This window comes from Neophocaena asiaeorientalis, unplaced genomic scaffold (assembly GCF_003031525.2).
Source record: "Neophocaena asiaeorientalis asiaeorientalis breed wild unplaced genomic scaffold, Neophocaena_asiaeorientalis_V1.1 scaffold118, whole genome shotgun sequence".
Classification (NCBI taxonomy): Eukaryota; Metazoa; Chordata; class Mammalia; order Artiodactyla; family Phocoenidae; genus Neophocaena; species Neophocaena asiaeorientalis.
Window position 1 is genome coordinate 7,580,463 of NW_020175528.1, and position 7,645 is coordinate 7,588,107.

Below are 7,645 nucleotides of genomic sequence, written 5' to 3' on the forward strand. Positions count from 1 at the left end.
GTGGACATGACCTTCGGCCATGAAGATTTTATTTATTATTATGTGCTTAGGACAGGAAGATAGACAACATACATGGGTGCAGCTATAGATAGGTTTGTTGACTTGGTGATGGGAGTAGAATTCTCTGTGCAGCCAGCAAGGGAGCAAATCAAACAGCACATGGGTGTTAAAATGCAACCAAACTGAGAATTTAGTGAAAACAGCAACTTAGAACCAAGAGTGAACATGAAATCCCCCAAGGATTCCATAGAAATCTTGGGGAAGCCTTTGGCTTTCCTTAGCTATAATCTGGGTTGTTTTAAACACATAGATTCACACACACACACATGCACACATACGCAGGCATACACACAAACACACCTCTTATTATGTACAAATGAACATTTGATCTAAAGTCACATAATCTGATACCAGTGTTGGTTGACTGTGATACCTTGTGGAAAATTGAATCCTCTCTGAGCTTCCATTTCATCGGCAAAATAGAAGTAATATTTCATTTACATATAACTTGTGAACACCGATCTACCTATCCAAATCCATTGTAGATATCTCCATATGATTTCCCATAGATATTTCAGATATCCAAAATCAAAATCATTCCTTCTCTAATTTCTCCATCATATCACCACACTTTAATGAATGGACATTGTCGTGGACCAAATTGCCCAACTCTTCCACCTCCAATATTTAACCTAGACCTCTACTCTCCCACCATCTCAAGTTTAACTGATAAAGTCCTGAAAATTTTACCCCCTAAATATGTCACCTGACCATAATTTATGTTTCTAATATCTGATCTATAAATAGGTTTTTGTAAATAACATAGCATGAGTTCCCACACTTTTCTTTGGATTTTGTTTTAACTTAATTCTTATTGTTTCCTAAATCGTGTTTGTGTTGTCATTGTTGTGTTCTAATTATTTTCTCCTTCCCCAAGGTTTTGCTTTTATTTTCTTGGACTTAAAATATGAATTCCTTAACCACTTCAGCATTTTTAAAAATTAATTAATTAATTTATTTATCTTTGGCTGCGTTGGGTCTTCGTTGCTGCGCGCAGGCTTTCTCTAGTTGCGGCGAGCGGGGGCTACTCTTTTTTTTTTTAATTTAATTAATTAATTTATTACTTTTGGCTGTGTTGGGTCTTCGTTTCTGTGCGAGGGCTTTCTCTAGTTGCGGCAAGCGGGGGCCACTCTTCATCGCGGTGCGCGGACCTCTCACTGTTGCAACCTCTTTTGTTGCAGAGCACAGGCTCCAGACGCGCAGGCTTCGTAGTTGTGGCTAACGGGCCTAGTTGCTCCGCGGCATGTGGGACCTTCCCAGACCAGGGCTCGAACCCGTGTCCCCTGCATTGGCAGGCGGATTCTCAACCACTGCGCCACCAGGGAAGCCCCACTTCAACGTTTTTTGTTCCATTTTTTTGTCTAAAGTTTCTACCATTCTTCATAAAATATTTATCTACTGAATATTTACTAATATATACTAAATGTATATTAAATATCAAACATCTTAGATTTTGTCTGAGTTGTAGAGTATTGACCTTCAACTTTGAAAAAGCGTTTCTGCATCTGGATTTCCTGCTTGCCTCTGCATTTGAATCACGAGTCAAATAGCCTTATGAGTAATTGGATCTTTTGTGCAATTAGAACTTTCCCCTGCATTATAATTTATTGTATGGTTGACTTGAGCAACATGTAACCAGTCATTTTACTGAGGCTTTTAAGAAAGTTATTTCTAAAGGTCTGCCTAAGAGACTAAAATATGTCTGAATTAAAAAGAATGACAGGCTGCAATCAGAACCATAAAATAAAGGTGCTCAGTAAGCAGCCCTATTACAATCAGAAAGTGAAGGAAATGGATCTCTGTCTTGTGTGCAGAGACAGAGGAAATGATGAATACCTTAGGTAACTCATTCTGTGCAAGATCAATCTTTCACTGTCAATTTTAAATGAACTAATTTGTTCACAAATCTGCTCAGTCAGTTTGGAAGCATACTCTGTTCCTTCATGTTAGCAAATCCTTTAATCTTGACTAGTCCACTGAGTAAGAAATCTAGAAATGTGTTAATATGATCGGACATATGTAGTTGGATAAGAATTGATTCTTTTAATTAGTGTCTGCTCAAGTTAGAGTCCCTTTCTTGGCTGAACTATTGACCTACTAATATATCAAGAGATTATGTTACCACGAACATATATCTAAAGTTCAGTTTAACTCTTTCATTGTCATTCAATATTGCAGTAAGCTTTCTAGAGACTGAATCTTTTGTATCTTTTTTAAGGAAAGTTTAGCTATAGGTGCTAAAATATGGAAAAATATGAATGCATGAATATCTGAACATTAATTCATCGCACCACAGCATATGTTCAAATTGTGCGTCGATACAGTTCTCACTATTTGGAGAATCCAAATTCTTCATAAATTTAGTTGTCACCTATTAAAATGAAAATATGTCTAATACCATTTCCTACACGAGCTTCGCTTTTAATGAATGCATCTAGTTCATTCAACAAATACTCATTTTATATCTTTTGTATGCAATGTCCTGTACTAGGAATTTTGTGGGATTCCAAAAACTGTCACAGCCCCTGATTTAAAGGAAACTTTAATTTAAACTTTCATCTCAAAGGCTATGCATTATTTAACATGAAAGTCAGGTTTGCACTTTGCCCAAAGCTGATATACTTATCCCCTCCCTCAAAACTGCTCTACCAGTAGGTAGCCTTTCCCATCTCACTTGTGGCAACTCCATTCTTCTATTTGATCAAACAAAAACTTTTGGGATCATCTTTAATTCTCCTCATTCCTTCTCATTCCACACCTAATTGGGTAGGAAATATGTCGCCTCTATCTTAAACTTTATCCAAAATCAAAGTGTTTCACCTCCTCCATAGCTTCCTCATTGGTGCCAGTTACCACCATCTCTCTCGGATATGGTGCAGCCTCTTCATTATTCTCCTTGCTTCTGTCTTTGCCTCTCTCCTCCCCTACATTCTGTTAACACGTTTCAGAGTGAGCTGTTAAAACTTAACTCAGATACTGTCATCCCTCTGTTCAGAACCTTTTAATATCTCTTTTGCACTCATCATAAATGGCTAAGTACTTACAGTGGTTTACACTGTCCTTAAAGAGCCTACCTTCTCTTAGGTCTATGACCTCATCTCTTCTCCCTCTTAACCTGTTGCAGTCACATTGGCCTTCTAGCTGTTACTCAAGCACACCACTCACATTGCTGCCTCAGGGCATGGACACCAGGTGCTCCCTCTGCCTGCGAGGCTCCTCACCCAGGTAGCCACACGGTTAACACTTGCACCTCCTTCAAGGCTGCTCAGATGTCTTATTCTCAATGAGGCCTGCCATGACAACCATATTTAAAATAAACTTTGACCCCGCAATCCAAATCCCCCTTGCCTCACTTTGTTTTTTTCTTAGCACTTATGGATACCTAACATGCTACATAGTTGACTTGTTATGGCAATTTTTTATTGCCTGTCTCCCTAGAATCTCTGTTTTGTGTGCTAATGGTATTCTGAGCACCTAAATTCATGCCTGGTACTTAGTAATATTCAATAAACATTTGTTGAATAAAAAAAAGAGTTAACATTTATACTAGATTGTGGTTTGAGTGTAAAAAACTCGTGGTTCTTAGGAGTATGACTGTTTTGTCTATGTTATTATGTTGAATTATTATCTTAGTACTTAGTTTCTCCTTTTGTTTCTAAAGATATAATATGAATTTCCTTTTAAAGCATTGATATCTGCCTTGGCTGGTAACAATGATTCTATAGAATGAACCAAATGTTAATATATTTGTCTCACTAGCTTTTTCTATTGGTATCTTGATCTTTTTATCTGTGGCTGCAAATTCGTTGAGCTCTGCTTTCTAAATCATTTGGTTTATTTGTTGAATGATAGCTGATGCTTTTGCAAATAGTTCTGAAGTAAAAGCTATTTAACAATCTCTTATTTGCAAATCCAAATTTCCTATTTGTTCAAGATATATGATGAAAAAAACCCAAGTATTTACAAATTTTTTAGCCTTAACAACTGTACTCTATTATAATTTATTGATGGTTACTATTCTTCAAGTTTAGATACTTTATAGGTGCTCACTAAACGCTGTGGATTAATTGATTGAATTTGAAGACTGTTTCTCTTTTGGTGCTAAACAATTCATTCATTCTCTATTGTATTTTATCAAGATAGGCTAACATCTAATAGAAGATGTAAATATATCTTAACTTTTTTTAAGATCACAACTTCTAATTATGTGAAATGGCTTACCTATTTTGAAAATTTCAAATTAAATTTACCAACACGTTCCATTGGTGAGGGTCTGTTAAACGGGTACTCTTGTACATTGCTGGCAGGAATGCAAAATGATACACTCCTTATGGGAGGAAATTTGGTAACGTCTAGCAAAGTTACATATACACAGAATCTTGGGTCTATTTCTCCAAAAGCAGATCCTGCAATAAGTTTTCATGTACAAATGGGTAATTAGGTAAGTGCTCCTAGGAGACACTGCTAAAAGAGTGATGGCAAGGAAGAGTTTAATTTCAGGCAACATTTTCAGAGTAAAGCTTCTGCCTAATTTCACAGGGGGACTTGGGCTTTCACACTTTGGCACCAGTCTATCCTTTGCTAAAGCCACCCTGGAAGGAGGTAAATTTCTAGGTATTCCTAGATACCTCCTCTAGTACCCCGAAGGCAATTCTCCAGTTACAGCTGCAGGCCATAAGAAGCAAAGACTCAGGGATGCTGGGGAAGGAGTGCACAGAATTGGGAAGAAGGGAGACAGTGAAGGAGCACAGACTATGTCTGCTGTATTCAGCAATCCCACATCTGAGAATATAATCCAAAGATATACTGGTAAAAATACAAACTGGTGACTGCGTGAGGCTATTTATAGTGGTAATATTTATTATACCAAAGAATGGAATAAACCCAGATATCAATTCATAGGAGACTCTTGGTACGTCCACATATAGTAGAACCTTACAAAATGAAGGAGGAAGATATCTATCTACTGATACAGACATTTATCCAAGTGCTATTAAGTGAAAAAAAGCAAGTATGCTAAGTGGTGGAAATATGAATATTTATATGTATTACTTGCTTATATTTTTCAAAAATATATAATAGAAAAAACCCTCCAAGATTAATAACAATGGTTACTTTTAGGGCGAGCAAAAAAACAGAATGAATGAGACAGAGATGGAAACAAGATCTTTGTGGTGCACCTTGTTATGGAGCTCTGTAACTGTTTAACATGATTGAAACACTGATTTAAATGTGAAAATTTCCTAAAAATTGAAAAATAATTGAAACAAAGAAACATAACTTTTTATCAATCGTAGGAATAATCATTTAGAGAAGAGAATTATTTCAGGTGACTTTGAAATACAATACTTTAAGTAGATAACTTTGGTATATTATATTCAAAGAATTTTTTAAAAATCTTAAACTTTATTCAATATTCTTAATTTTAATGATAATATTCATATTCAAAATTTGAAATTATTATAGATATATTTCAGAATAAATAAAATAAAAATTTCTGAGATAGAGAACAAAAATAAAATTGCAAAATCATAGACGCTAAATAAATCTATATAACCTTACATTTAAAATGTCAGTATTAATTCAAATTCATATATATTATTTATTTATTTCCTGGCTTTGTCCACTGAAAGAAAGCCATGAAAACTTGGCAGCAATGTGCACCCCTAGCACCCAGGTTGTGGTCCCTAAATATTGTTAGCCACTGAAAGAAACCAGAGTTCAGGGTTCCTTGGAGAAATGACTCATTCTTTACCTAAATGTACTAACTAAAACTATAAAACTTTTAGAAGAAAATGCAGAAGTAATTCTTCATGAACTCAGGTTAGGTAATAATTTCTTAGATGCAACACCAATACAAACAAAAAAGGTAATAAAAGGAAAATCAATAAACTGGACTTCATCAAAATTAAAATTTTTGTGCCTCGAATGACATCATTAAGAAACTGAAAAGACAACCCACAGAGGAGAAAATATATGAAAATCATGCATCTAATAAGGGCTTATAATCAGAATATATAAAAAACTCTCACAACTCAATAATAAAAAAAAACCATTATAAAAGTGGGCCAAAGATTTTAATAGACATTTCTGTAAAGAAGATATATGAATTGTGATAAGTGCAAAAAAAAGACCCTCAACATCATTAATTATTTGGGAAAGGCAAAACAAAACCACAGAGATATAACTTATAAAGAAAATGACTTTAATAAAAATGGCAGACAATAGCAAGTACAATCATTGCTCTGTATCTGTGGGGATTGGTTCCAGGACTCGCCGTGGATAGCAAACTTCATGAATGCTCATGCCCTCTGTATACTGGGGTTCTGCATCTGTGGATTAAACCAACCATGAATCACAAACACAACACATGATCAGCAGTTGGTGGAATGCTTGGATCCAGAACCTGTGGATATGGAGGGACAGCTATAGATTTATTGAAAAAAAATCCACGTAAGAGTAGACCTGAGCAGTTCAAACCCGTGTTATTCAAGGCTCAACTGTATTTGAAAGTATGTGAAGAAACTGGAAAATTGGAAACCTAATTCATTGCTAGTGGGGATGTAAATTGGGAAGCCACTTTGGAAAACAGTTTGGCATTTACTCAAAATGTTGAACATAGAGTTATCATACAACTTAGGAATTCCATGAATAGTTATGTCCCTAGATAAATGAAACTATAAGTCCACGCAATAACTTGTACATTGATTTCATAGCAGCATTATTCATAATAGCTGGAAAGCAGAAATAATTCAAACAACTATCAATATATGAATGGATAAACAAAATGTGGTATATCTAGAAAATGGAACATTATTCAGCAATAAAAAGGAATGAAGTACTTTAAAAAATATATCTGTGAGCTCATAATGATACCTAAAATACATACACAAACATGCATAACTAATTACCATTGATGGTTGGTTAGGCATCATCTTGCTATTTTGAAAACTGATAGAACAAAATGATAAAAAATTACCTTTTTCAAATTGTCAATTTAGCCTAAGTAATATTTCTTGTAATGCTGTTTCAATGAGATAGAACTTCAGGAGATTTTATCCCAAACCTAACATATTAAAAAGTTGTAGGTTGTACATTTGACAGTGTTCCTCACATTGCATACAACTAAAAATCAAGTCAGCAAAGCTTGATTTATATGTGATACAGATTCTTATTTGGTAAATAATATTTACTTTTTTCCTTCGTAAGTTTATTTTTCCCTTCTCTGAACTTTCCACTTTGGTTTCTTTGTTTTGTCCTCCATGGATTTAACCACTTGTAGGAAAAATTAGTCCCAATTTTAAAAAATTTGAATGCTAACTGGAAACAAATTTATTCACACATGCATGAATATAAACACTTGTGGGACAGTTCTCTTCTCCTTATAAATAACATTAATTTTAAACCTGAAGTTTTCAGCTAGATACTTTCTAAAGGCCCTGAAAATCAATCAGCACAGTAAAGTATCACCATGTCATTAGCAATGACATACATTAGATGAAAAATAAATTTCAATTTCTACTAAAAGGAGAGAAAACTGCTAAAACAATGATCTTAATGATTGCTTGATGTTTAATAAAAACGA